Genomic DNA, 22,686 nt, shown 5'->3' on the forward strand with positions numbered 1-22,686 from the left:
TTTTCATTCGATGTCATCATATCGATACACCAACGGCAAAAAAAAATTTAAAAAATGTCCCGGCGGGGCTCGAACTTGAGACCTTCTGCGTGTGAAGCAAACTTGATAAAAACTACACTACAGAAACTTCACGATTAACTCTCCTATTAAATGCGGTTTTATTCGATGTCATCATATGGATGCACAAACGGCAAAAAAATTAAAATAATGTTCCGCCCAGGCTCGAACTGGGGACCTTCTGCGTGTAAAGCAGACGTGATAACCACTACACTACGGAAACTTCACGATTTTCTCTCCTATTAAATGCGGTGTCATTTGATGTCATCATATTGTACCCCATCCGCAAAAAAAAATAATAAAATGTTTCCGCCCAGGCTCGAACTGGGGACCTTCTGCGTGTTAGGCAGACGTGATAACCACTACACTACGGAAACTTCACGATTTTCTCTCCTATTAAATGCGGTGTCATTTGATGTCATCATATTGTACCCCATCCGCAAAAAAAAATAATAAAATGTTTCCGCCCAGGCTCGAACTGGGGACCTTCTGCGTGTTAGGCAGACGTGATAACCACTACACTACGGAAACTTCACAATTTTCTCTCCTATTAAATTCGTTTTCATTCGATGTCATCATATCGATGCATCAACGGCAAAGAAATTTAAAAAAATGTCCCGGCGGGGCTCGAACTTGGGACCTTCTTCGTGTAAAGCAGACGTGGTAAACACTACACTACGGAAACTTCACGACTTTCTCCCCTATTAAATGCGGTGTCATTTGACGTCATCATATTGTACCCCTTAGGCAAAAAAAAAACTTTGTTTCCGCCCAGGCTCGAACTGGGGACCTTCTGCGTGTTAGGCAGACGTGATAACCACTACACTACGGAAACTTCACGATTATCTCTCCTATTAAATGCGGTGTCATTTGATGTCATCATATTGTACCCCATCCGCAAAAAAAAATAACAAAATATTTCCGCCCAGGCTCGAACTGGGGACCTTCTGCGTGTAAAGCAGACGTGATAACCACTACACTACGGAAACTTCACGATTATCTCTCCTATTAAATGTGGTGTCATTTGATGTCATCATATTGTAACCCTTCCGCAAAAAAAAAAATAACAAAATATATGCTTAGACTACGGTCTTAAACTCCACGCTCCCGTAACGCGAAAGCCTTTCGAGGATTCTCCCACAATTGATCTAGGTAGCCGGACTTTTTTGTACCAGTCCACATACCAATATAAATTTGCAGACAAGTCGAGGGAATGCAAAAATCTTCCTGATACAAATATCTGTCTATTTTTGCTTCCTATGGTTTAACAATAGCGCTACCACGCGACCGTGTCACCGACAATAGGCCTTTTGTTTTCAAAAGATAGCCTACCTTAAAATGACGCGGATCGAAATAGTGTAAAACGCTAGATAGCCAATCACCGACTAGTCACTTCAATTAAAGATTCGTCCGACCTCTGATATATAAACGGGCCCGTGACTTCATGTCTCAATCCGCTAATCGAGCATACTTTACGAAGTCCTCATTAGCAACCTAGCGAAAAACAACTGACGAAGGTCTCTTCATTAAGAGTCCGAAACCGGTCTTGTAAACGCTATAACCGCCCGCCGATTTTTCATCAAACGATGACATCGAAAGGCACCTTAGACGAGATGAGCGAGCCCTCTCTCAGAAAAAGCCAGATTTAGCCAAAGTGCACTTTGAATTCTACGAGTTACAGTGGCGATTCTCGGCAGCCTCAAATCTTCCTGTTTGATTTTAAGAAATCTATTAAAACAGGAGTGAGCTGCACTGCAGATATGTCCTAAATAACTCTAAGAAACTTTACATGCACAAAGAAAGCGCTTATGTCAGGTCGAGCAACGCTCCTATAGACGTGAAACATTAAAGAACGACAAATCCCACCACAAAGACATATAATATGTCACCTAAGGTTTTTGTCACCTCATAAACCACGTCTAGCGTATATCGTCCTCCGTAGATCCATTTCTGCGGCATATGACGCTCAAGCAAAAGTGTAATCTCAAAGACACTACGCACTTTATTTACTTCATCAGAAGTCTATAAAAGGGCGAAAGATTCATTGATTTAAATATCTTTGATGTCCATAGCTTACTGAAACTTTTCAGTACACGCATTCTCTCCTCTTGCCACCCTCTTAGTTATAAGAAGGGTTTGTGTCTAGGGAGATGGCCTAGGTCCGTTGAGAACAAATTCCTCACTTGCCACCTTCTAAGCCGAAATCCGCAACTTATTCTAGATACGGCTACGCGATTTCACAACATACATAACGGCGAGTGTTGAATTCACGGACAGGCAAAATGCGTTTTGAGGCAAACATGGCATCTAATAAACGAATCTAAAAATCTTGTCATGAGGTTCCACCCGGCTAAACAGAATCTTCTGAAGATTCTTATAAAAAACTGGCAACTTATCACGGATCTCAGCCTCATACGGCTAGAATCTTTAATGAACCTATAGTCTCTTATAGAAAGGAGAAACCGCTTATAGACTTTTAAGTCAGAGCCACAATCTCCCATAAAGGACTAGGTATCAAAGTAGATTTATTTACAATTGTGGCGGGTGTGGCTGTTGGCAATATTACACAAAAAAAATTAAATAATGTTTTCGCCCAGGCCCGAACAGGGGACATTTTGCGTGTGAGGCAGACGTGATAACCACTACACTACGAAAACTTCACGACTTTCTCCCATATTAAATGCGGTGTCATTTGACGTCATCATATTGTACCCCATCCGCAAAAAATATATATATATATTCCCGCCCAGGCTCCCTAATTAAATGCGGTTGCATTCGATGTCATCATATGGATGCACCAACGGCAAAAAATTAAAATAATGTTTCCGCCCAGGCTCGAACAGGGGACCTTCTGCGTGTGAGGCAGACGTGATAACCACTACACTACGGAAACTTCACAATTATCTCTCCTATTAAATGCGGTGTCATTTGATGTCACCATATTGTACCCCATCCGCAAAAAAAAATATAACAAAATGTTTCCTCCCAGCCTCGAACTGGGAACCTTCTGCGTGTAAAGCAGACGTGATAACCACTGCACTACGGAAACTTCACGATTGTCTCTCCTATTAAATGCGGTGTCATTTGATGTCATCATAATGTACCCCATCCGCAAAACCAATAATAAAATGTTTCCGCCCAGGCTCGAACTGGGGACCTTCTGCGTGTTAGGCAGACGTGATAACCACTACACTAGGGAAACTTCACAATTTTCTCTCCTATTAAATTCGTTTTCATTCGATGTCATCATATCGATACACCAACGGCAAAAAAAAATTAAAAAATGTCCCGGCGGGGCTCGAACTTGAGACCTTCTGCGTGTGAAGCAAACTTGATAAAAACTACACTACAGAAACTTCACGATTAACTCTCCTATTAAATGCGGTTTTATTCGATGTCCTCATATGGATGCACCAACGGCAAAAGATTTAAATAATGTTTCAGCCCAGGCTCGAACTGGGGACCTTCTGCGTGTGAGGCAGACGTGATAACCACTACACTACGGAAACTTCACGATTATCTCTCCTATTAAATGCGGTGTCATTTGATGTCATCATATTGTACCCCATCCGCAAAAAAAAATAACAAAATGTTTCCGCCCAGGCTCCCTAATTAAATTCGGTTTTATTCGATGTCATCATATGGATGCACCAACGGCAAAAGATTTAAATAATGTTTCAGCCCAGGCTCGAACTGGGGACCTTCTGCGTGTGAGGCAGACGTGATAACCACTACACTACGGAAACTTCACGATTATCTCTCCTATTAAATGCGGTGTCATTTGATGTCATCATATTGTACCCCATCCGCAAAAAAAAATAACAAAATGTTTCCGCCCAGGCTCGAACTGGGGACCTTCTGCGTGTAAAGCAGACGTGATAACCACTACACTACGGAAACTTCACGAATTTCTCTCCTATTAAATGCGGTGTCATTTGATGTCATCATATTGTACCCCATCCGCAAAAAAAATAATAAAATGTTTCCGCCCATGCTAGAACTGGGGACCTTCTGCGTGTTAGGCAGATGTGATAACCACTACACTACGGACACTTCACGATTTTCTCTCCTATTAAATGCAGTGACATTTGATGTCATCATATTGTACCCCATCCGCAAAAAAAAAAAAAATAACAAAACGTTTCCGCCCAGGCTCGAAAAGGGGACCTTCTGTGTGTAAAGCAGACGTGATAACCACTACACTACGGAAACTTCACGATTATCTCTCCTATTAAATGCGGTGTCATTTGATGTCATCATATTGTACCCCTTAGGCAAAAAAAAAACTTTGTTTCCGCCCAGGCTCGAACTGGGGACCTTCTGCGTGTAAAGCAGACGTGATAACCACTACACTAAGGAAACTTCACGATTTTCTCTCCTATTAAATGCGGTGTCATTTGATGTCATCATATTGTACCCCATCCGCAAAAAAAAATAACAAAATGTTTCCGCCCAGGCTCGAACTGGGGACCTTCTGCGTGTTAGGCAGACGTGATAACCACTACACTACGGAAACTTCACAATTTTCTCTCCTATTAAATTCGTTTTCATTCGATGTCATCATATCGATGCACCAACGTCAAAGAAATTTAAAAAATGTCCCGGCGGGGCTAGAACTTGGGACCTTCTTCGTGTAAAGCAGACGTGGTAAACACTACACTACGGAAACTTCACGACTTTCTCCCCTATTAAATGCGGTGTCATTTGACGTCATCATATTGTACCCCTTAGGCAAAAAAAAAACTTTGTTTCCGCCCAGGCTCGAACTGGGGACCTTCTGCGTGTTAGGCAGACGTGATAACCACTACACTACGGAAACTTCACGATTATCTCTCCTATTAAATGTGGTGTCATTTGATGTCATCATATTGTACCCCATCCACAAAAAAAATAATAAAATGTTTCCGCCCAGGCTCGAACTGGGGACCTTCTGCGTCTTAGGCAGACGTGATAACAACTACACTAAGGAAACTTCACGATTTTCTCTCCTTTTAAATGCGGTGTCATTTGATGTCATCATATTGTACCCCATCCGCAAAAAAAAATAACAAAATGTTTCCGCCCAGGCTCGAACTGGGGACCTTCTGCGTGTAAAGCAGACGTGATAACCACTACACTACGGAAACTTCACGATTATCTCTCCTATTAAATGTGGTGTCATTTGATGTCATCATATTGTAACCCTTCCGCAAAAAAAAAATAACAAAATATTTCCTCCCAGGCTCCCTAATTAAATTCGGTTTTATTCGATGTCATCATATGGATGCACCAACGGCAAAAGATTTAAATAATGTTTCAGCCCAGGCTCGAACTGGGGACCTTCTGCGTGTGAGGCAGACGTGATAACCACTACACTACGGAAACTTCACGATTATCTCTCCTATTAAATGCGGTGTCATTTGATGTCATCATATTGTACCCCATCCGCAAAAAAAAATAACAAAATGTTTCCGCCCAGGCTCAAACTGGGGACCTTCTGCGTGTAAAGCAGACGTGATAACCACTACACTACGGAAACTTCACGAATTTCTCTCCTATTAAATGCGGTGTCATTTGATGTCATCATATTGTACCCCATCCGCAAAAAAAATAATAAAATGTTTCCGCCCATGCTAGAACTGGGGACCTTCTGCGTGTTAGGCAGATGTGATAACCACTACACTACGGACACTTCACGACTTTCTCTCCTATTAAATGCAGTGACATTTGATGTCATCATATTGTACCCCATCCGCAAAAAAAAAAAAAATAACAAAACGTTTCCGCCCAGGCTCGAAAAGGGGACCTTCTGTGTGTAAAGCAGACGTGATAACCACTACACTACGGAAACTTCACGATTATCTCTCCTATTAAATGCGGTGTCATTTGATGTCATCATATTGTACCCCTTAGGCAAAAAAAAAACTTTGTTTCCGCCCAGGCTCGAACTGGGGACCTTCTGCGTGTAAAGCAGACGTGATAACCACTACACTAAGGAAACTTCACGATTTTCTCTCCTTTTAAATGCGGTGTCATTTGATGTCATCATATTGTACCCCATCCGCAAAAAAAAATAACAAAATGTTTCCGCCCAGGCTCGAACTGGGGACCTTCTGCGTGTTAGGCAGACGTGATAACCACTACACTACGGAAACTTCACAATTTTCTCTCCTATTAAATTCGTTTTCATTCGATGTCATCATATCGATGCACCAACGTCAAAGAAATTTAAAAAATGTCCCGGCGGGGCTAGAACTTGGGACCTTCTTCGTGTAAAGCAGACGTGGTAAACACTACACTACGGAAACTTCACGACTTTCTCCCCTATTAAATGCGGTGTCATTTGACGTCATCATATTGTACCCCTTAGGCAAAAAAAAAACTTTGTTTCCGCCCAGGCTCGAACTGGGGACCTTCTGCGTGTTAGGCAGACGTGATAACCACTACACTACGGAAACTTCACGATTATCTCTCCTATTAAATGTGGTGTCATTTGATGTCATCATATTGTACCCCATCCACAAAAAAAATAATAAAATGTTTCCGCCCAGGCTCGAACTGGGGACCTTCTGCGTCTTAGGCAGACGTGATAACAACTACACTAAGGAAACTTCACGATTTTCTCTCCTTTTAAATGCGGTGTCATTTGATGTCATCATATTGTACCCCATCCGCAAAAAAAAATAACAAAATGTTTCCGCCCAGGCTCGAACTGGGGACCTTCTGCGTGTAAAGCAGACGTGATAACCACTACACTACGGAAACTTCACGATTATCTCTCCTATTAAATGTGGTGTCATTTGATGTCATCATATTGTAACCCTTCCGCAAAAAAAAAATAACAAAATATTTCCTCCCAGGCTCCCTAATTAAATTCGGTTTTATTCGATGTCATCATATGGATGCACCAACGGCAAAAGATTTAAATAATGTTTCCGCACAGGCTCGAACTGGGGACCTTCTGCGTGTAAAGCAGACGTGATAACCACTACACTACGGAAACTTCACTATTATCACTCCTATTAAATGCGGTGTCATTTGATGTCATCATATTGTACCCCATCCGTAAAAAAAAAATATATATATATATTTCAGCCCAGGCTCCCTAATTAAATGCGGTTACGTCCGATGTCATCATATGGATGCACCAACGGCAAAAAATTAAAATAATGTTTCCGCCCAGGCTCGAACTGGGGACCTTCTGCGTGAAAGCAGACGTGATAACCACTACACTACGGAAACTTCACGATTTTCTCTCCTATTAAATGCTGTGTCATTTGATGTCATCATATTGTACCCCATCCGCAAAAAAAAATAAAATGTTTCCGCCCAGGCTCGAACTGGGGACCTTCTGCGTGTTAGGCAGACGTGATAACCACTACACTACGGAAACTTCACAATTTTCTCTCCTATTAAATTCGTTTTCATTCGATGTCATCATATCGATCCACCAACGGCAAAGAAATTTAAAAAAATGTCCCGGCGGGGCTCGAACTTGGGACCTTCTTCTTGTAAAGCAGACGTGATAAACACTACACTACGGAAACTTCACGACTTTCTCCCCAATTAAATGCGGTGTCATTTGACGTCATCATATTGTACCCCATAGGCAAAAAAAAAATGTTTCCGCCCAGGCTCGAACTGGGGACCTTCTGCGTGTTAGGCAGACGTGATAACCACTACACTACGGAAACTTCACGATTATCTCTCTTATTAAATGCGGTGTCATTTGATGTCATCATATTGTACCCCGTCCTCAAAAAAAAATAACAAAATGTTTCCGCCCAGGCTCCCTAATTAAATTCGGTTTTATTCGATGTCATCATATGGATGCATCAACGGCAAAAGATTTAAATAATGTTTCAGCCCAGGCTCGAACTGGGGACCTTCTGCGTGTGAGGCAGACGTGATAACCACTACACTACGGAAACTTCACGATTATCTCTCCTATTAAATGCGGTGTCATTTGATGTCATCATATTGTACCCCATCCGCAAAAAAAAATAACAAAATGTTTCCGCCCAGGCTCGAACTGGGGACCTTCTGCGTGTAAAGCAGACGTGATAACCACTACACTACGGAAACTTCACGAATTTCTCTCCTATTAAATGCGGTGTCATTTGATGTCATCATATTGTACCCCATCCGCAAAAAAAATAATAAAATGTTTCCGCCCATGCTAGAACTGGGGACCTTCTGCGTGTTAGGCAGATGTGATAACCACTACACTACGGACACTTCACGATTTTCTCTCCTATTAAATGCAGTGACATTTGATGTCATCATATTGTACCCCATCCGCAAAAAAAAAAAATAACAAAACGTTTCCGCCCAGGCTCGAAAAGGGGACCTTCTGTGTGTAAAGCAGACGTGATAACCACTACACTACGGAAACTTCACGATTATCTCTCCTATTAAATGCGGTGTCATTTGATGTCATCATATTGTACCCCTTAGGCAAAAAAAAAACTTTGTTTCCGCCCAGGCTCGAACTGGGGACCTTCTGCGTGTAAAGCAGACGTGATAACCACTACACTAAGGAAACTTCACGATTTTCTCTCCTTTTAAATGCGGTGTCATTTGATGTCATCATATTGTACCCCATCCGCAAAAAAAATAACAAAATGTTTCCGCCCAGGCTCGAACTGGGGACCTTCTGCGTGTTAGGCAGACGTGATAACCACTACACTACGGAAACTTCACGATTATCTCTCTTATTTAATGCGGTGTCATTTGATGTCATCATATTGTACCCCGTCCTCAAAAAAAAATAACAAAATGTTTCCGCCCAGGCTCCCTAATTAAATTCGGTTTTATTCGATGTCATCATATGGATGCACCAACGGCAAAAGATTTAAATAATGTTTCAGCCCAGGCTCGAACTGGGGACCTTCTGCGTGTAAAGCAGACGTGATAACCACTACACTACGGAAACTTCACTATTATCTCTCCTATTAAATGCGGTGTCATTTGATGTCATCATATTGTACCCCGTCCTCAAAAAAAAATAACAAAATGTTTCCGCCCAGGCTCCCTAATTAAATTCGGTTTTATTCGATGTCATCATATGGATGCACCAACGGCAAAAGATTTAAATAATGTTTCAGCCCAGGCTCGAACTGGGGACCTTCTGCGTGTAAAGCAGACGTGATAACCACTACACTACGGAAACTTCACTATTATCTCTCCTATTAAATGCGGTGTCATTTGATGTCATCATATTGTACCCCATCCGTAAAAAATATATATATATATATATTTCAGCCCAGGCTCCCTAATTAAATGCGGTTACATCCGATGTCATCATATGGATGCACCAACGGCAAAAAATTAAAATAATGTTTCCGCCCAGGCTCGAACTGGGGACCTCCTGCGTGTGAGGCAGACGTGATAACCACTACACTACGGAAACTTCACGATTATCTCTCCTATTAAATGCGGTGTCATTTGATGTCATCATATTGTACCCCATCCGCAAAAAAAAATAACAAAATGTTTCCGCCCAGGTTCGAACTAGGGACCTTCTGCGTGTAAAGCAGACGTGATAACCACTACACTACGGAAACTTCACGAATTTCTCTCCTATTAAATGCGGTGTCATTTGATGTCATCATATTGTACCCCATCCGCAAAAAAAATAATAAAATGTTTCCGCCCATGCTCGAACTGGGGACCTTCTGCGTGTTAGGCAGATGTGATAACCACTACACTACGGACACTTCACGATTTTCTCTCCTATTAAATGCAGTGACATTTGATGTCATCATATTGTACCCCATCCGCAAAAAAAAAAAAATAACAAAACGTTTCCGCCCAGGCTCGAAAAGGGGACCTTCTGTGTGTAAAGCAGACGTGATAACCACTACACTACGGAAACTTCACGATTATCTCTCCTATTAAATGCGGTGTCATTTGATGTCATCATATTGTACCCCATCCGCAAAATATATATATATATATATTCCCGCCCAGGCTCCCTAATTAAATGCGGTTGCATTCGATGTCATCATATGGATGCACCAACGGCAAAAAATGTAAATAATGTTTCCGCCCAGGCTCGAACTGGGGACCTTCTGCGTGTAAAGCAGACGTGATAACCACTACACTACGGAAACTTCACGATTTTCTCTCCTATTAAATGCGGTGTCATTTGATGTCATCATATTGTACACCATCCGCAAAAAAATAACAAAATATTTCCTCCCAAGCTACCTAATTAAATACGGTTTTATTCGATGTCATCATATGGATGCACCAACGCCAAAAAAATTAAAATAATGTTTCCGCCCAGGCTCGAACTTGGGACCTTCTGCGTGTAAAGCAGACGTGATAACCACTACACTACGGAAACTTCACGATTATCTCTCCTATTAAATGCAGTGTCATTTGATGTCATCATATTGTACCCCATCCGCAAAAAAAATATATATATATATTCCCGCCCAGGCTCCCTAATTAAATGCGGTTGCATTCGATGTCATCGTATGGATGCACCAACGGCAAAAGATTTAAATAATGTTTCCGCCCAGGCTCGAACAGGGGACCTTCTGCGTGTTAGGCAGACGTGATAACCACTACACTACGGAAACTTCACGATTATCTCTCCTATTAAATGCGGTGTCATTTGATGTCATCATATTGTACCCCATCCGCAAAAAAAAATAACAAAATGTTTCCGCCCAGGCTCGAACTGGGGACCTTCTGCGTGTAAAGCAGACGTGATAACCACTACACTACGGAAACTTCACGATTTTCTCTCCTATTAAATGCGGTGTCATTTGATGTCATCATAATGTACCCCATCCGCAAAAAAAATTATAAAATATTTCCGCCCAGGCTAGAACTGGGGACCTTGTGCGTCTTAGGCAGACGTGATAACAACTACACTACGGAAACTTTACGATTTTCTCTCCTATTAAATTCGTTTTCATTCGATGTCATCATATCGATGCACCAACGGCAAAAAAAATAAAAAAATGTCCCGGCGGGGCTCGAACTTGGGACCTTCTGCGTGTGAAGCAAACTTGATAAAAACTACACTACAGAAACTTCACGATTAACTCTCCTATTAAATGCGGTTTTATTCGATGTCATCATATGGATGCACAAACGGCAAAAAAATTAAAATAATGTTTCCGCCCAGGCTCAAACTGGGGACCTTCTGCGTGTCAAGCAGACGTGATAACCACTACACTACGGAAACTTCACGATTTTCTCTACTATTACATGCGGTGTCATTTGATGTCATCATATTGTACCCCATCCGCAAAAAAAATAATAAAATGTTTCCGCCCAGGCTCGAACTGGGGACCTTCTGCGTGTTAGGCAGACGTGATAACCACTACACTACGGAAACTTCACAATTTTCTCTCCTATTAAATTCGTTTTCATTCGATGTCATCATATCGATGCACCAACGGCAAAAAAATTTAAAAAATGTCCCGGCAGCGCTCGAACTGGGGACCTTCTGCGTGTTAGGCAGATGTGATAACCACTACACTACGGACACTTCACGATTTTCTCTCCTATTAAATGCAGTGACATTTGATGTCATCATATTGTACCCCATCCGCAAAAAAAAAAAAATAACAAAACGTTTCCGCCCAGGCTCGAAAAGGGGACCTTCTGTGTGTAAAGCAGACGTGATAACCACTACACTACGGAAACTTCACGATTATCTCTCCTATTAAATGCGGTGTCATTTGATGTCATCATATTGTACCCCATCCGCAAAATATATATATATATATATATTCCCGCCCAGGCTCCCTAATTAAATGCGGTTGCATTCGATGTCATCATATGGATGCACCAACGGCAAAAAATGTAAATAATGTTTCCGCCCAGGCTCGAACTGGGGACCTTCTGCGTGTAAAGCAGACGTGATAACCACTACACTACGGAAACTTCACGATTTTCTCTCCTATTAAATGCGGTGTCATTTGATGTCATCATATTGTACACCATCCGCAAAAAAATAACAAAATATTTCCTCCCAAGCTACCTAATTAAATTCGGTTTTATTCGATGTCATCATATGGATGCACCAACGCCAAAAAAATTAAAATAATGTTTCCGCCCAGGCTCGAACTTGGGACCTTCTGCGTGTAAAGCAGACGTGATAACCACTACACTACGGAAACTTCACGATTATCTCTCCTATTAAATGCAGTGTCATTTGATGTCATCATATTGTACCCCATCCGCAAAAAAAATATATATATATATATTCCCGCCCAGGCTCCCTAATTAAATGCGGTTGCATTCGATGTCATCGTATGGATGCACCAACGGCAAAAGATTTAAATAATGTTTCCGCCCAGGCTCGAACAGGGGACCTTCTGCGTGTTAGGCAGACGTGATAACCACTACACTACGGAAACTTCACGATTATCTCTCCTATTAAATGCGGTGTCATTTGATGTCATCATATTGTACCCCATCCGCAAAAAAAAATAACAAAATGTTTCCGCCCAGGCTCGAACTGGGGACCTTCTGCGTGTAAAGCAGACGTGATAACCACTACACTACGGAAACTTCACGATTTTCTCTCCTATTAAATGCGGTGTCATTTGATGTCATCATAATGTACCCCATCCGCAAAAAAAATAATAAAATATTTCCGCCCAGGCTAGAACTGGGGACCTTCTGCGTCTTAGGCAGACGTGATAACAACTACACTACGGAAACTTTACGATTTTCTCTCCTATTAAATTCGTTTTCATTCGATGTCATCATATCGATGCACCAACGGCAAAAAAAATAAAAAAATGTCCCGGCGGGGCTCGAACTTGGGACCTTCTGCGTGTGAAGCAAACTTGATAAAAACTACACTACAGAAACTTCACGATTAACTCTCCTATTAAATGCGGTTTTATTCGATGTCATCATATGGATGCACAAACGGCAAAAAAATTAAAATAATGTTTCCGCCCAGGCTCGAAGTGGGGACCTTCTGCGTGTCAAGCAGACGTGATAACCACTACACTACGGAAACTTCACGATTTGCTCTCCTATTACATGCGGTGTCATTTGATGTCATCATATTGTACCCCATCCGCAAAAAAAATAATAAAATGTTTCCGCCCAGGCTCGAACTGGGGACCTTCTGCGTGTTAGGCAGACGTGATAACCACTACACTACGGAAACTTCACAATTTTCTCTCCTATTAAATTCGTTTTCATTCGATGTCATCATATCGATGCACCAACGGCAAAAAAATTTAAAAAATGTCCCTGCGGGGCTCGAACTTGGGACCTTCTGCGTGTAAAGCAGACGTGATAAACACTACACTACGGAAACTTCACGACTTTATCCCCTATTAAATGCGGTGTAATTTGATGTCATCATATTGTACCCTATCCGCAAAAAAAAATAACAAAATGTTTCCGCCCAGGCTCGAACTGGGGACCTTCTGCGTGTAAAGAAGACGTGATAACCACTACACTACGGAAACTTCACGATTTTCTCTCCTATTAAATGCGGTGTCATTTGATGTCATCATATTGTACCCCATCCGCAAAAAAAATAATAAAATGTTTCCGCCCAGGCTCGAACTGGGGACCTTCTGCGAGTTAGGCAGATGTGATAACCACTACACTACGGACACTTCACGATTTTCTCTCCTATTAAATGCAGTGACATTTGATGTCATCATATTGTACCCCATCCGCAAAAAAAAAATAACAAAACCTTTCCGCCCAGGCTCGAAAAGGGGACCTTCTGTGTGTGAAGCAGACGTGATAACCACTACACTACGGAAACTTCACGATTATCTCTCCTATTAAATGCGGTGTCATTTGATGTCATCATATTGTACCCCATCCGCAAAAAATATATATATATATATATATATATATATATATTCCCGCCCAGGCTCCCTAATTAAATGCGGTTGCATTCGCTGTCATCATATGGATGCACCAACGGCAAAAAATGTAAATAATGTTTCCGCCCAGGCTCGAACTGGGGACCTTCTGCGTGTGAGGCAGACGTGCTAACCACTACACTACGGAAACTTCACGATTATCTCTCCTATTAAATGCGGTGTCATTTGATGTCATCATATTGTACCCAATCCGCAAAAAAAATAACAAAATGTTTCCGCCCAGGCTCGAACTGGGGACCTTCTGCGTGTAAAGCAGACGTGATAACCACTACACTACGGAAACTTCACGATTATCTCTCCTATTAAATGCAGTGTCATTTGATGTCATCATATTGTACCCCATCCGCAAAAAAAAAATATATATATATTCCCGCCCAGGCTCCCTAATTAAATGCGGTTGCATTCGATGTCATCATATGGATGCACCAACGGCAAAAGATTTAAATGATGTTTCCGCCCAGGCTCGAACAGGGGACCTTCTGCGTGTTAGGAAGACGTGATAACCACTACACTACGGAAACTTCACGATTATCTCTCCTATTAAATGCGGTGTCATTTGATGTCATCATATTGTACCCCATCCGCAAAAAAAAAATAACAAAATGTTTCCGCCCAGGCTCGAACTGGGGACCTTCTGCGTGTAAAGCAGACGTGATAACCACTACACTACGGAAACTTCACGATTTTCTCTCCTATTAAATGCGGTGTCATTTGATGTCATCATATTGTACCCCATCCACAAAAAAAATAATAAAATGTTTCCGCCCAGGCTCGAACTGGGGACCTTCTGCGTCTTAGGCAGACGTGATAACAACTACACTACGGAAACTTTACGATTTTCTCTCCTATTAAATTCGTTTTCATTCGATGTCGTCATATCGATGCACCAACGGCAAAAAAATTTAAAAAATGTCCCGGCGGGGCTCGAACTTGGGACCTTCTGCGTGTAAAGAAGACGTGATAAACACTACACTACGGAAACTTCACGACTTTCTCCCCTATTAAATGCGGTGTAATTTGACGTCATCATATTGTACCCCATAGGCAAAAAAAAAATGTTTCCGCCCAGACTCGAACTGGGGACCTTCTGCGTGTTAGGCAGACGTGATAACCACTACACTACGGAAACTTCACGATTATCTCTCCTATTAAATGTGGTGTCATTTGATGTCATCATATTGTACCCCATCCACAAAAAAAATAATAAAATGTTTCCGCCCAGGCTCGAACTGGGGACCTTCTGCGTCTTAGGCAGACGTGATAACAACTACACTACGGAAACTTTACGATTTTCTCTCCTATTAAATTCGTTTTCATTCGATGTCGTCATATCGATGCACCAACGGCAAAAAAATTTAAAAAATGTCCCGGCGGGGCTCGAACTTGGGACCTTCTGCGTGTGAAGCAAACTTGATAAAAACTACACTACAGAAACTTCACGATTAACTCTCCTATTAAATGCGGTTTTATTCGATGTCATCATATGGATGCACAATCTGCAAAAAAATTAAAATAATGTTTCCGCCCAGGCTCAAACTGGGGACCTTCTGCGTGTTAGGCAGACGTGATAACCACTACACTACGGAAACTTCACAATTTTCTCTCCTATTAAATTTGTTTTCATTCGATGTCATCATATCGATCCACCAACGGCAAAGAAATTTAAAAAAATGTCCCGGCGGGGCTCGAACTTGGGACCTTCTTCTTGTAAAGCAGACGTGATAAACACTACACTACGGAAACTTCACGACTTTCTCCCCAATTAAATGCGGTGTCATTTGACGTCATCATATTGTACCCCATAGGCAAAAAAAAAATGTTTTCGCCCAGGCTCGAACTGGGGACCTTCTGCGTGTTAGGCAGACGTGATAACCACTACACTACGGAAACTTCACGATTATCTCTCTTATTAAATGCGGTGTCATTTGATGTCATCATATTGTACCCCGTCCTCAAAAAAAAATAACAAAATGTTTCCGCCCAGGCTCCCTAATTAAATTCGGTTTTATTCGATGTCATCATATGGATGCACCAACGGCAAAAGATTTAAATAATGTTTCAGCCCAGGCTCGAACTGGGGACCTTCTGCGTGTGAGGCAGACGTGATAACCACTACACTACGGAAACTTCACGATTATCTCTCCTATTAAATGCGGTGTCATTTGATGTCATCATATTGTACCCCATCCGCAAAAAAAAATAACAAAATGTTTCCGCCCAGGCTCGAACTGGGGACCTTCTGCGTGTAAAGCAGACGTGATAACCACTACACTACGGAAACTTCACGAATTTCTCTCCTATAAAATGCGGTGTCATTTGATGTCATCATATTGTACCCCATCCGCAAAAAAAATAATAAAATGTTTCCGCCCATGCTAGAACTGGGGACCTTCTGCGTGTTAGGCAGATGTGATAACCACTACACTACGGACACTTCACGATTTTCTCTCCTATTAAATGCAGTGACATTTGATGTCATCATATTGTACCCCATCCGCAAAAAAAAAAAAATAACAAAACGTTTCCGCCCAGGCTCGAAAAGGGGACCTTCTGTGTGTAAAGCAGACGTGATAACCACTACACTACGGAAACTTCACGATTATCTCTCCTATTAAATGCGGTGTCATTTGATGTCATCATATTGTACCCCTTAGGCAAAAAAAAAACTTTGTTTCCGCCCAGGCTCGAACTGGGGACCTTCTGCGTGTAAAGCAGACGTGATAACCACTACACTAAGGAAACTTCACGATTTTCTCTCCTTTTAAATGCGGTGTCATTTGATGTCATCATATTGTACCCCATCCGCAAAAAAAAATAACAAAATGTTTCCGCCCAGGCTCGAACTGGGGACCTTCTGCGTGTTAGGCAGACGTGATAACCACTACACTACGGAAACTTCACGATTATCTCTCTTATTTAATGCGGTGTCATTTGATGTCATCATATTGTACCCCGTCCTCAAAAAAAAATAACAAAATGTTTCCGCCCAGGCTCCCTAATTAAATTCGGTTTTATTCGATGTCATCATATGGATGCACCAACGGCAAAAGATTTAAATAATGTTTCAGCCCAGGCTCGAACTGGGGACCTTCTGCGTGTAAAGCAGACGTGATAACCACTACACTACGGAAACTTCACTATTATCTCTCCTATTAAATGCGGTGTCATTTGATGTCATCATATTGTACCCCGTCCTCAAAAAAAAATAACAAAATGTTTCCGCCCAGGCTCCCTAATTAAATTCGGTTTTATTCGATGTCATCATATGGATGCACCAACGGCAAAAGATTTAAATAATGTTTCAGCCCAGGCTCGAACTGGGGACCTTCTGCGTGTAAAGCAGACGTGATAACCACTACACTACGGAAACTTCACTATTATCTCTCCTATTAAATGCGGTGTCATTTGATGTCATCATATTGTACCCCATCCGTAAAAAAAATATATATATATATATATTTCAGCCCAGGCTCCCTAATTAAATGCGGTTACATCCGATGTCATCATATGGATGCACCAACGGCAAAAAATTAAAATAATGTTTCCGCCCAGGCTCGAACTGGGGACCTCCTGCGTGTGAGGCAGACGTGATAACCACTACACTACGGAAACTTCACGATTATCTCTCCTATTAAATGCGGTGTCATTTGATGTCATCATATTGTACCCCATCCGCAAAAAAAAATAACAAAATGTTTCCGCCCAGGCTCAAACTAGGGACCTTCTGCGTGTAAAGCAGACGTGATAACCACTACACTACGGAAACTTCACGAATTTCTCTCCTATTAAATGCGGTGTCATTTGATGTCATCATATTGTACCCCATCCGCAAAAAAAATAATAAAATGTTTCCGCCCATGCTCGAACTGGGGACCTTCTGCGTGTTAGGCAGATGTGATAACCACTACACTACGGACACTTCACGATTTTCTCTCCTATTAAATGCAGTGACATTTGATGTCATCATATTGTACCCCATCCGCAAAAAAAAAAAAATAACAAAACGTTTCCGCCCAGGCTCGAAAAGGGGACCTTCTGTGTGTAAAGCAGACGTGATAACCACTACACTACGGAAACTTCACGATTATCTCTCCTATTAAATGCGGTGTCATTTGATGTCATCATATTGTACCCCATCCGCAAAATATATATATATATATATTCCCGCCCAGGCTCCCTAATTAAATGCGGTTGCATTCGATGTCATCATATGGATGCACCAACGGCAAAAAATGTAAATAATGTTTCCGCCCAGGCTCGAACTGGGGACCTTCTGCGTGTAAAGCAGACGTGATAACCACTACACTACGGAAACTTCACGATTTTCTCTCCTATTAAATGCGGTGTCATTTGATGTCATCATATTGTACACCATCCGCAAAAAAATAACAAAATATTTCCTCCCAAGCTACCTAATTAAATTCGGTTTTATTCGATGTCATCATATGGATGCACCAACGCCAAAAAAATTAAAATAATGTTTCCGCCCAGGCTCGAACTTGGGACCTTCTGCGTGTAAAGCAGACGTGATAACCACTACACTACGGAAACTTCACGATTATCTCTCCTATTAAATGCAGTGTCATTTGATGTCATCATATTGTACCCCATCCGCAAAAAAAATATATATATATATTCCCGCCCAGGCTCCCTAATTAAATGCGGTTGCATTCGATGTCATCGTATGGATGCACCAACGGCAAAAGATTTAAATAATGTTTCCGCCCAGGCTCGAACAGGGGACCTTCTGCGTGTTAGGCAGACGTGATAACCACTACACTACGGAAACTTCACGATTATCTCTCCTATTAAATGCGGTGTCATTTGATGTCATCATATTGTACCCCATCCGCAAAAAAAAATAACAAAATGTTTCCGCCCAGGCTCGAACTGGGGACCTTCTGCGTGTAAAGCAGACGTGATAACCACTACACTACGAAAACTTCACGATTTTCTCTCCTATTAAATGCGGTGTCATTTGATGTCATCATAATGTACCCCATCCGCAAAAAAAATAATAAAATATTTCCGCCCAGGCTAGAACTGGGGACCTTCTGCGTCTTAGGCAGACGTGATAACAACTACACTACGGAAACTTTACGATTTTCTCTCCTATTAAATTCGTTTTCATTCGATGTCATCATATCGATGCACCAACGGCAAAAAAAATAAAAAAATGTCCCGGCGGGGCTCGAACTTGGGACCTTTTGCGTGTGAAGCAAACTTGATAAAAACTACACTACAGAAACTTCACGATTAACTCTCCTATTAAATGCGGTTTTATTCGATGTCATCATATGGATGCACAAACGGCAAAAAAATTAAAATAATGTTTCCGCCCAGGCTCAAACTGGGGACCTTCTGCGTGTCAAGCAGACGTGATAACCACTACACTACGGAAACTTCACGATTTTCTCTACTATTACATGCGGTGTCATTTGATGTCATCATATTGTACCCCATCCGCAAAAAAAATAATAAAATGTTTCCGCCCAGGCTCGAACTGGGGACCTTCTGCGTGTTAGGCAGACGTGATAACCACTACACTACGGAAACTTCACAATTTTCTCTCCTATTAAATTCGTTTTCATTCGATGTCATCATATCGATGCACCAACGGCAAAAAAATTTAAAAAATGTCCCGGCAGCGCTCGAACTTGGGACCTTCTGCGTGTAAAGCAGACGTGATAAACACTACACTACGGAAACTTCACGACTTTATCCCCTATTAAATGCGGTGTAATTTGACGTCATCATATTGTACCCTATCCGCAAAAAAAAATAACAAAATGTTTCCGCCCAGGCTCGAACTGGGGACCTTCTGCGTGTAAAGCAGACGTGATAACCACTACACTACGGAAACTTCACGATTTTCTCTCCTATTAAATGCGGTGTCATTTGATGTCATCATATTGTACCCCATCCGCAAAAAAAATAATAAAATGTTTCCGCCCAGGCTCGAACTGGGGACCTTCTGCGTGTTAGGCAGATGTGATAACCACTACACTACGGACACTTAACGATTTTCTCTCCTATTAAATGCAGTGACATTTGATATCATCATATTGTACCCCATCCGCAAAAAAAAAAATAACAAAACCTTTCCGCCCAGGCTCGAAAAGGGGACCTTCTGTGTGTAAAGCAGACGTGATAACCACTACACTACGGAAACTTCACGATTATCTCTCCTATTAAATGCGGTGTCATTTGATGTCATCATATTGTACCCCATCCGCAAAAATTATATATATATATATATATTCCCGCCCAGGCTCCCTAATTAAATGCGGTTGCATTCGCTGTCATCATATAGATGCACCAACGGCAAAAAATGTAAATAATGTTTCCGCCCAGGCTCGAACTGGGGACCTTCTGCGTGTGAGGCAGACGTGCTAACCACTACACTACGGAAACTTCACGATTATCTCTCCTATTAAATGCGGTGTCATTTGATGTCATCATATTTTACCCAATCCGCAAAAAAAAAAATAACAAAATGTTTCCGCCCAGGCTCGAACTGGGGACCTTCTGCGTGTAAAGCAGACGTGATAACCACTACACTACGGAAACTTCACGATTATCTCTCCTATTAAATGCAGTGTCATTTGATGTCATCATATTGTACCCCATCCGCAAAAAAAAAATATATATATATTCCCGCCCAGGCTCCCTAATTAAATGCGGTTGCATTCGATGTCATCATATGGATGCACCAACGGCAAAAGATTTAAATAATGTTTCCGCCCAGGCTCGAACAGGGGACCTTCTGCGTGTTAGGAAGACGTGATAACCACTACACTACGGAAACTTAACGATTATCTCTCCTATTAAATGCTGTGTCATTTGATGTCATCATATTGTACCCCATCCGCAAAAAAAAATAACAAAATGTTTCCGCCCAGGCTCGAACTGGGGACCTTCTGCGTGTAAAGCAGACGTGATAACCACTACACTACGGAAACTTCACGATTTTCTCTCCTATTAAATGCGGTGTCATTTGATGTCATCATATTGTACCCCATCCACAAAAAAAATAATAAAATGTTTCCGCCCAGGCTCGAACTGGGGACCTTCTGCGTCTTAGGCAGACGTGATAACAACTACACTACGGAAACTTTACGATTTTCTCTCCTATTAAATTCGTTTTCATTCGATGTCGTCATATCGATGCACCAACGGCAAAAAAATTTAAAAAATGTCCCGGCGGGGCTCGAACTTGGGACCTTCTGCGTGTGAAGCAAACTTGATAAAAACTACACTACAGAAACTTCACGATTAACTCTCCTATTAAATGCGGTTTTATTCGATGTCATCATATGGATGCACAAACGGCAAAAAAATTAAAATAATGTTTCCGCCCAGGCTCGAAGTGGGGACCTTCTGCGTGTCAAGCAGACGTGATAACCACTACACTACGGAAACTTCACGATTTGCTCTCCTATTACATGCGGTGTCATTTGATGTCATCATATTGTACCCCATCCGCAAAAAAAATAATAAAATGTTTCCGCCCAGGCTCGAACTGGGGACCTTCTGCGTGTTAGGCAGACGTGATAACCACTACACTACGGAAACTTCACAATTTTCTCTCCTATTAAATTCGTTTTCATTCGATGTCATCATATCGATGCACCAACGGCAAAAAAATTTAAAAAATGTCCCTGCAATGCTCGAACTTGGGACCTTCTGCGTGTAAAGCAGACGTGATAAACACTACACTACGGAAACTTCACGACTTTATCCCCTATTAAATGTGGTGTAATTTGATGTCATCATATTGTACCCTATCCGCAAAAAAAATAACAAAATGTTTCCGCCCAGGCTCGAACTGGGGACCTTCTGCGTGTAAAGAAGACGTGATAACCACTACACTACGGAAACTTCACGATTTTCTCTCCTATTAAATGCGGTGTCATTTGATGTCATCATATTGTACCCCATCCGCAAAAAAAATAATAAAATGTTTTCGCCCAGGCTCGAACTGGGGACCTTCTGCGTGTTAGGCAGATGTGATAACCACTACACTACGGACACTTCACGATTTTCTCTCCTATTAAATGCAGTGACATTTGATGTCATCATATTGTACCCCATCCGCAAAAAAAAAATAACAAAACCTTTCCGCCCAGGCTCGAAAAGGGGACCTTCTGTGTGTAAAGCAGACGTGATAACCACTACACTACGGAAACTTCACGATTATCTCTCCTATTAAATGCGGTGTCATTTGATGTCATCATATTGTACCCCATCCGCAAAATATATATATATATATATATATATATATATATATATATATATTCCCGCCCAGGCTCCCTAATTAAATGCGGTTGCATTCGCTGTCATCATATGGATGCACCAACGGCAAAAAATGTAAATAATGTTTCCGCCCAGGCTCGAACTGGGGACCTTCTGCGTGTGAGGCAGACGTGCTAACCACTACACTACGGAAACTTCACGATTATCTCTCCTATTAAATGCGGTGTCATTTGATGTCATCATATTGTACCCAATCCGCAAAAAAATTACAAAATGTTTCCGCCCAGGCTCGAACTGGGGACCTTCTGCGTGTAAAGCAGACGTGATAACCACTACACTACGGAAACTTCACGATTATCTCTCCTATTAAATGCAGTGTCATTTGATGTCATCATATTGTACCCCATCCGCAAAAAAAAAATATATATATATTCCCGCCCAGGCTCCCTAATTAAATGCGGTTGCATTCGATGTCATCATATGGATGCACCAACGGCAAAAGATT

The 22,686-nt window shown here is 41.6% G+C and overlaps 88 non-coding genes across 88 annotated transcripts; all 88 read right to left on the bottom strand.

The window, feature by feature from the left end:
• Nucleotides 1-206: 206 nt before the first annotated feature.
• Trnav-uac lies at nt 207-280 on the bottom strand. The gene has a single exon. It is a non-coding gene; the product is annotated as a tRNA-Val (tRNA).
• Nucleotides 281-361: 81 nt separating this feature from the next.
• Trnav-aac lies at nt 362-434 on the bottom strand. Its single transcript has one exon. It is a non-coding gene; the product is annotated as a tRNA-Val (tRNA).
• Nucleotides 435-515: 81 nt separating this feature from the next.
• On the bottom strand, nt 516-588 carry Trnav-aac. The gene has a single exon. It is a non-coding gene; the product is annotated as a tRNA-Val (tRNA).
• Nucleotides 589-819: 231 nt separating this feature from the next.
• Trnav-aac lies at nt 820-892 on the bottom strand. Its single transcript has one exon. It is a non-coding gene; the product is annotated as a tRNA-Val (tRNA).
• An 81-nt stretch (nt 893-973) lies between these two features.
• Nucleotides 974-1,046, bottom strand: Trnav-uac. The gene has a single exon. It is a non-coding gene; the product is annotated as a tRNA-Val (tRNA).
• A 1,831-nt stretch (nt 1,047-2,877) lies between these two features.
• Trnav-cac lies at nt 2,878-2,950 on the bottom strand. Its single transcript has one exon. It is a non-coding gene; the product is annotated as a tRNA-Val (tRNA).
• An 83-nt stretch (nt 2,951-3,033) lies between these two features.
• Trnav-uac lies at nt 3,034-3,106 on the bottom strand. Its single transcript has one exon. It is a non-coding gene; the product is annotated as a tRNA-Val (tRNA).
• Nucleotides 3,107-3,186: 80 nt separating this feature from the next.
• On the bottom strand, nt 3,187-3,259 carry Trnav-aac. The gene has a single exon. It is a non-coding gene; the product is annotated as a tRNA-Val (tRNA).
• Nucleotides 3,260-3,493: 234 nt separating this feature from the next.
• On the bottom strand, nt 3,494-3,566 carry Trnav-cac. The gene has a single exon. It is a non-coding gene; the product is annotated as a tRNA-Val (tRNA).
• Nucleotides 3,567-3,730: 164 nt separating this feature from the next.
• Trnav-cac lies at nt 3,731-3,803 on the bottom strand. The gene has a single exon. It is a non-coding gene; the product is annotated as a tRNA-Val (tRNA).
• An 81-nt stretch (nt 3,804-3,884) lies between these two features.
• On the bottom strand, nt 3,885-3,957 carry Trnav-uac. Its single transcript has one exon. It is a non-coding gene; the product is annotated as a tRNA-Val (tRNA).
• Nucleotides 3,958-4,346: 389 nt separating this feature from the next.
• Nucleotides 4,347-4,419, bottom strand: Trnav-uac. Its single transcript has one exon. It is a non-coding gene; the product is annotated as a tRNA-Val (tRNA).
• Nucleotides 4,420-4,500: 81 nt separating this feature from the next.
• Nucleotides 4,501-4,573, bottom strand: Trnav-aac. Its single transcript has one exon. It is a non-coding gene; the product is annotated as a tRNA-Val (tRNA).
• A 230-nt stretch (nt 4,574-4,803) lies between these two features.
• Nucleotides 4,804-4,876, bottom strand: Trnav-aac. The gene has a single exon. It is a non-coding gene; the product is annotated as a tRNA-Val (tRNA).
• Nucleotides 4,877-4,956: 80 nt separating this feature from the next.
• On the bottom strand, nt 4,957-5,029 carry Trnal-aag. The gene has a single exon. It is a non-coding gene; the product is annotated as a tRNA-Leu (tRNA).
• An 81-nt stretch (nt 5,030-5,110) lies between these two features.
• Nucleotides 5,111-5,183, bottom strand: Trnav-uac. Its single transcript has one exon. It is a non-coding gene; the product is annotated as a tRNA-Val (tRNA).
• A 165-nt stretch (nt 5,184-5,348) lies between these two features.
• Nucleotides 5,349-5,421, bottom strand: Trnav-cac. Its single transcript has one exon. It is a non-coding gene; the product is annotated as a tRNA-Val (tRNA).
• An 81-nt stretch (nt 5,422-5,502) lies between these two features.
• Trnav-uac lies at nt 5,503-5,575 on the bottom strand. Its single transcript has one exon. It is a non-coding gene; the product is annotated as a tRNA-Val (tRNA).
• A 389-nt stretch (nt 5,576-5,964) lies between these two features.
• Nucleotides 5,965-6,037, bottom strand: Trnav-uac. The gene has a single exon. It is a non-coding gene; the product is annotated as a tRNA-Val (tRNA).
• An 81-nt stretch (nt 6,038-6,118) lies between these two features.
• Nucleotides 6,119-6,191, bottom strand: Trnav-aac. Its single transcript has one exon. It is a non-coding gene; the product is annotated as a tRNA-Val (tRNA).
• A 230-nt stretch (nt 6,192-6,421) lies between these two features.
• Trnav-aac lies at nt 6,422-6,494 on the bottom strand. Its single transcript has one exon. It is a non-coding gene; the product is annotated as a tRNA-Val (tRNA).
• Nucleotides 6,495-6,574: 80 nt separating this feature from the next.
• On the bottom strand, nt 6,575-6,647 carry Trnal-aag. Its single transcript has one exon. It is a non-coding gene; the product is annotated as a tRNA-Leu (tRNA).
• Nucleotides 6,648-6,728: 81 nt separating this feature from the next.
• On the bottom strand, nt 6,729-6,801 carry Trnav-uac. Its single transcript has one exon. It is a non-coding gene; the product is annotated as a tRNA-Val (tRNA).
• Nucleotides 6,802-6,966: 165 nt separating this feature from the next.
• Nucleotides 6,967-7,039, bottom strand: Trnav-uac. The gene has a single exon. It is a non-coding gene; the product is annotated as a tRNA-Val (tRNA).
• A 317-nt stretch (nt 7,040-7,356) lies between these two features.
• On the bottom strand, nt 7,357-7,429 carry Trnav-aac. The gene has a single exon. It is a non-coding gene; the product is annotated as a tRNA-Val (tRNA).
• Nucleotides 7,430-7,657: 228 nt separating this feature from the next.
• Trnav-aac lies at nt 7,658-7,730 on the bottom strand. The gene has a single exon. It is a non-coding gene; the product is annotated as a tRNA-Val (tRNA).
• A 164-nt stretch (nt 7,731-7,894) lies between these two features.
• Nucleotides 7,895-7,967, bottom strand: Trnav-cac. Its single transcript has one exon. It is a non-coding gene; the product is annotated as a tRNA-Val (tRNA).
• Nucleotides 7,968-8,048: 81 nt separating this feature from the next.
• Trnav-uac lies at nt 8,049-8,121 on the bottom strand. The gene has a single exon. It is a non-coding gene; the product is annotated as a tRNA-Val (tRNA).
• Nucleotides 8,122-8,508: 387 nt separating this feature from the next.
• Nucleotides 8,509-8,581, bottom strand: Trnav-uac. The gene has a single exon. It is a non-coding gene; the product is annotated as a tRNA-Val (tRNA).
• Nucleotides 8,582-8,661: 80 nt separating this feature from the next.
• On the bottom strand, nt 8,662-8,734 carry Trnav-aac. Its single transcript has one exon. It is a non-coding gene; the product is annotated as a tRNA-Val (tRNA).
• A 164-nt stretch (nt 8,735-8,898) lies between these two features.
• On the bottom strand, nt 8,899-8,971 carry Trnav-uac. The gene has a single exon. It is a non-coding gene; the product is annotated as a tRNA-Val (tRNA).
• Nucleotides 8,972-9,135: 164 nt separating this feature from the next.
• Nucleotides 9,136-9,208, bottom strand: Trnav-uac. Its single transcript has one exon. It is a non-coding gene; the product is annotated as a tRNA-Val (tRNA).
• Nucleotides 9,209-9,375: 167 nt separating this feature from the next.
• On the bottom strand, nt 9,376-9,448 carry Trnav-cac. The gene has a single exon. It is a non-coding gene; the product is annotated as a tRNA-Val (tRNA).
• Nucleotides 9,449-9,529: 81 nt separating this feature from the next.
• On the bottom strand, nt 9,530-9,602 carry Trnav-uac. Its single transcript has one exon. It is a non-coding gene; the product is annotated as a tRNA-Val (tRNA).
• Nucleotides 9,603-9,682: 80 nt separating this feature from the next.
• Trnav-aac lies at nt 9,683-9,755 on the bottom strand. The gene has a single exon. It is a non-coding gene; the product is annotated as a tRNA-Val (tRNA).
• A 323-nt stretch (nt 9,756-10,078) lies between these two features.
• On the bottom strand, nt 10,079-10,151 carry Trnav-uac. The gene has a single exon. It is a non-coding gene; the product is annotated as a tRNA-Val (tRNA).
• A 163-nt stretch (nt 10,152-10,314) lies between these two features.
• On the bottom strand, nt 10,315-10,387 carry Trnav-uac. The gene has a single exon. It is a non-coding gene; the product is annotated as a tRNA-Val (tRNA).
• Nucleotides 10,388-10,552: 165 nt separating this feature from the next.
• Nucleotides 10,553-10,625, bottom strand: Trnav-aac. The gene has a single exon. It is a non-coding gene; the product is annotated as a tRNA-Val (tRNA).
• Nucleotides 10,626-10,706: 81 nt separating this feature from the next.
• On the bottom strand, nt 10,707-10,779 carry Trnav-uac. Its single transcript has one exon. It is a non-coding gene; the product is annotated as a tRNA-Val (tRNA).
• Nucleotides 10,780-11,166: 387 nt separating this feature from the next.
• Trnav-gac lies at nt 11,167-11,239 on the bottom strand. The gene has a single exon. It is a non-coding gene; the product is annotated as a tRNA-Val (tRNA).
• Nucleotides 11,240-11,319: 80 nt separating this feature from the next.
• Trnav-aac lies at nt 11,320-11,392 on the bottom strand. Its single transcript has one exon. It is a non-coding gene; the product is annotated as a tRNA-Val (tRNA).
• A 478-nt stretch (nt 11,393-11,870) lies between these two features.
• On the bottom strand, nt 11,871-11,943 carry Trnav-uac. The gene has a single exon. It is a non-coding gene; the product is annotated as a tRNA-Val (tRNA).
• Nucleotides 11,944-12,106: 163 nt separating this feature from the next.
• Nucleotides 12,107-12,179, bottom strand: Trnav-uac. Its single transcript has one exon. It is a non-coding gene; the product is annotated as a tRNA-Val (tRNA).
• A 167-nt stretch (nt 12,180-12,346) lies between these two features.
• On the bottom strand, nt 12,347-12,419 carry Trnav-aac. Its single transcript has one exon. It is a non-coding gene; the product is annotated as a tRNA-Val (tRNA).
• An 81-nt stretch (nt 12,420-12,500) lies between these two features.
• On the bottom strand, nt 12,501-12,573 carry Trnav-uac. Its single transcript has one exon. It is a non-coding gene; the product is annotated as a tRNA-Val (tRNA).
• Nucleotides 12,574-12,653: 80 nt separating this feature from the next.
• Nucleotides 12,654-12,726, bottom strand: Trnal-aag. Its single transcript has one exon. It is a non-coding gene; the product is annotated as a tRNA-Leu (tRNA).
• A 234-nt stretch (nt 12,727-12,960) lies between these two features.
• On the bottom strand, nt 12,961-13,033 carry Trnav-gac. Its single transcript has one exon. It is a non-coding gene; the product is annotated as a tRNA-Val (tRNA).
• An 80-nt stretch (nt 13,034-13,113) lies between these two features.
• Trnav-aac lies at nt 13,114-13,186 on the bottom strand. Its single transcript has one exon. It is a non-coding gene; the product is annotated as a tRNA-Val (tRNA).
• Nucleotides 13,187-13,420: 234 nt separating this feature from the next.
• Trnav-uac lies at nt 13,421-13,493 on the bottom strand. The gene has a single exon. It is a non-coding gene; the product is annotated as a tRNA-Val (tRNA).
• Nucleotides 13,494-13,573: 80 nt separating this feature from the next.
• Trnav-aac lies at nt 13,574-13,646 on the bottom strand. The gene has a single exon. It is a non-coding gene; the product is annotated as a tRNA-Val (tRNA).
• A 336-nt stretch (nt 13,647-13,982) lies between these two features.
• On the bottom strand, nt 13,983-14,055 carry Trnav-cac. The gene has a single exon. It is a non-coding gene; the product is annotated as a tRNA-Val (tRNA).
• Nucleotides 14,056-14,135: 80 nt separating this feature from the next.
• Trnav-uac lies at nt 14,136-14,208 on the bottom strand. The gene has a single exon. It is a non-coding gene; the product is annotated as a tRNA-Val (tRNA).
• Nucleotides 14,209-14,373: 165 nt separating this feature from the next.
• Nucleotides 14,374-14,446, bottom strand: Trnav-aac. Its single transcript has one exon. It is a non-coding gene; the product is annotated as a tRNA-Val (tRNA).
• Nucleotides 14,447-14,528: 82 nt separating this feature from the next.
• Nucleotides 14,529-14,601, bottom strand: Trnav-uac. Its single transcript has one exon. It is a non-coding gene; the product is annotated as a tRNA-Val (tRNA).
• An 80-nt stretch (nt 14,602-14,681) lies between these two features.
• Nucleotides 14,682-14,754, bottom strand: Trnal-aag. Its single transcript has one exon. It is a non-coding gene; the product is annotated as a tRNA-Leu (tRNA).
• A 227-nt stretch (nt 14,755-14,981) lies between these two features.
• Nucleotides 14,982-15,054, bottom strand: Trnav-aac. Its single transcript has one exon. It is a non-coding gene; the product is annotated as a tRNA-Val (tRNA).
• Nucleotides 15,055-15,134: 80 nt separating this feature from the next.
• Trnal-aag lies at nt 15,135-15,207 on the bottom strand. The gene has a single exon. It is a non-coding gene; the product is annotated as a tRNA-Leu (tRNA).
• Nucleotides 15,208-15,441: 234 nt separating this feature from the next.
• On the bottom strand, nt 15,442-15,514 carry Trnav-aac. Its single transcript has one exon. It is a non-coding gene; the product is annotated as a tRNA-Val (tRNA).
• A 228-nt stretch (nt 15,515-15,742) lies between these two features.
• Trnav-aac lies at nt 15,743-15,815 on the bottom strand. Its single transcript has one exon. It is a non-coding gene; the product is annotated as a tRNA-Val (tRNA).
• Nucleotides 15,816-15,979: 164 nt separating this feature from the next.
• Nucleotides 15,980-16,052, bottom strand: Trnav-cac. The gene has a single exon. It is a non-coding gene; the product is annotated as a tRNA-Val (tRNA).
• Nucleotides 16,053-16,133: 81 nt separating this feature from the next.
• Trnav-uac lies at nt 16,134-16,206 on the bottom strand. Its single transcript has one exon. It is a non-coding gene; the product is annotated as a tRNA-Val (tRNA).
• Nucleotides 16,207-16,594: 388 nt separating this feature from the next.
• On the bottom strand, nt 16,595-16,667 carry Trnav-uac. Its single transcript has one exon. It is a non-coding gene; the product is annotated as a tRNA-Val (tRNA).
• An 81-nt stretch (nt 16,668-16,748) lies between these two features.
• Trnav-aac lies at nt 16,749-16,821 on the bottom strand. The gene has a single exon. It is a non-coding gene; the product is annotated as a tRNA-Val (tRNA).
• A 164-nt stretch (nt 16,822-16,985) lies between these two features.
• On the bottom strand, nt 16,986-17,058 carry Trnav-uac. Its single transcript has one exon. It is a non-coding gene; the product is annotated as a tRNA-Val (tRNA).
• Nucleotides 17,059-17,222: 164 nt separating this feature from the next.
• Nucleotides 17,223-17,295, bottom strand: Trnav-uac. The gene has a single exon. It is a non-coding gene; the product is annotated as a tRNA-Val (tRNA).
• Nucleotides 17,296-17,464: 169 nt separating this feature from the next.
• On the bottom strand, nt 17,465-17,537 carry Trnav-cac. The gene has a single exon. It is a non-coding gene; the product is annotated as a tRNA-Val (tRNA).
• An 81-nt stretch (nt 17,538-17,618) lies between these two features.
• Nucleotides 17,619-17,691, bottom strand: Trnav-uac. Its single transcript has one exon. It is a non-coding gene; the product is annotated as a tRNA-Val (tRNA).
• An 80-nt stretch (nt 17,692-17,771) lies between these two features.
• On the bottom strand, nt 17,772-17,844 carry Trnav-aac. Its single transcript has one exon. It is a non-coding gene; the product is annotated as a tRNA-Val (tRNA).
• A 323-nt stretch (nt 17,845-18,167) lies between these two features.
• On the bottom strand, nt 18,168-18,240 carry Trnav-uac. Its single transcript has one exon. It is a non-coding gene; the product is annotated as a tRNA-Val (tRNA).
• A 163-nt stretch (nt 18,241-18,403) lies between these two features.
• Trnav-uac lies at nt 18,404-18,476 on the bottom strand. The gene has a single exon. It is a non-coding gene; the product is annotated as a tRNA-Val (tRNA).
• Nucleotides 18,477-18,641: 165 nt separating this feature from the next.
• Trnav-aac lies at nt 18,642-18,714 on the bottom strand. The gene has a single exon. It is a non-coding gene; the product is annotated as a tRNA-Val (tRNA).
• An 81-nt stretch (nt 18,715-18,795) lies between these two features.
• Trnav-uac lies at nt 18,796-18,868 on the bottom strand. Its single transcript has one exon. It is a non-coding gene; the product is annotated as a tRNA-Val (tRNA).
• An 80-nt stretch (nt 18,869-18,948) lies between these two features.
• Nucleotides 18,949-19,021, bottom strand: Trnal-aag. Its single transcript has one exon. It is a non-coding gene; the product is annotated as a tRNA-Leu (tRNA).
• A 234-nt stretch (nt 19,022-19,255) lies between these two features.
• Trnav-gac lies at nt 19,256-19,328 on the bottom strand. Its single transcript has one exon. It is a non-coding gene; the product is annotated as a tRNA-Val (tRNA).
• Nucleotides 19,329-19,408: 80 nt separating this feature from the next.
• Nucleotides 19,409-19,481, bottom strand: Trnav-aac. The gene has a single exon. It is a non-coding gene; the product is annotated as a tRNA-Val (tRNA).
• A 234-nt stretch (nt 19,482-19,715) lies between these two features.
• Trnav-uac lies at nt 19,716-19,788 on the bottom strand. The gene has a single exon. It is a non-coding gene; the product is annotated as a tRNA-Val (tRNA).
• Nucleotides 19,789-19,868: 80 nt separating this feature from the next.
• Trnav-aac lies at nt 19,869-19,941 on the bottom strand. The gene has a single exon. It is a non-coding gene; the product is annotated as a tRNA-Val (tRNA).
• A 325-nt stretch (nt 19,942-20,266) lies between these two features.
• On the bottom strand, nt 20,267-20,339 carry Trnav-cac. Its single transcript has one exon. It is a non-coding gene; the product is annotated as a tRNA-Val (tRNA).
• Nucleotides 20,340-20,422: 83 nt separating this feature from the next.
• Nucleotides 20,423-20,495, bottom strand: Trnav-uac. The gene has a single exon. It is a non-coding gene; the product is annotated as a tRNA-Val (tRNA).
• A 165-nt stretch (nt 20,496-20,660) lies between these two features.
• Trnav-aac lies at nt 20,661-20,733 on the bottom strand. Its single transcript has one exon. It is a non-coding gene; the product is annotated as a tRNA-Val (tRNA).
• Nucleotides 20,734-20,814: 81 nt separating this feature from the next.
• Trnav-uac lies at nt 20,815-20,887 on the bottom strand. The gene has a single exon. It is a non-coding gene; the product is annotated as a tRNA-Val (tRNA).
• An 80-nt stretch (nt 20,888-20,967) lies between these two features.
• On the bottom strand, nt 20,968-21,040 carry Trnal-aag. Its single transcript has one exon. It is a non-coding gene; the product is annotated as a tRNA-Leu (tRNA).
• Nucleotides 21,041-21,274: 234 nt separating this feature from the next.
• Trnav-gac lies at nt 21,275-21,347 on the bottom strand. Its single transcript has one exon. It is a non-coding gene; the product is annotated as a tRNA-Val (tRNA).
• Nucleotides 21,348-21,427: 80 nt separating this feature from the next.
• On the bottom strand, nt 21,428-21,500 carry Trnav-aac. Its single transcript has one exon. It is a non-coding gene; the product is annotated as a tRNA-Val (tRNA).
• Nucleotides 21,501-21,733: 233 nt separating this feature from the next.
• Trnav-uac lies at nt 21,734-21,806 on the bottom strand. Its single transcript has one exon. It is a non-coding gene; the product is annotated as a tRNA-Val (tRNA).
• Nucleotides 21,807-21,886: 80 nt separating this feature from the next.
• Trnav-aac lies at nt 21,887-21,959 on the bottom strand. The gene has a single exon. It is a non-coding gene; the product is annotated as a tRNA-Val (tRNA).
• Nucleotides 21,960-22,303: 344 nt separating this feature from the next.
• On the bottom strand, nt 22,304-22,376 carry Trnav-cac. Its single transcript has one exon. It is a non-coding gene; the product is annotated as a tRNA-Val (tRNA).
• Nucleotides 22,377-22,455: 79 nt separating this feature from the next.
• Nucleotides 22,456-22,528, bottom strand: Trnav-uac. Its single transcript has one exon. It is a non-coding gene; the product is annotated as a tRNA-Val (tRNA).
• Nucleotides 22,529-22,686: the final 158 nt, after the last annotated feature.

This window comes from Nematostella vectensis, chromosome 7, assembly GCF_932526225.1.
Source record: "Nematostella vectensis chromosome 7, jaNemVect1.1, whole genome shotgun sequence".
NCBI lineage: Eukaryota > Metazoa > Cnidaria > Anthozoa > Actiniaria > Edwardsiidae > Nematostella > Nematostella vectensis.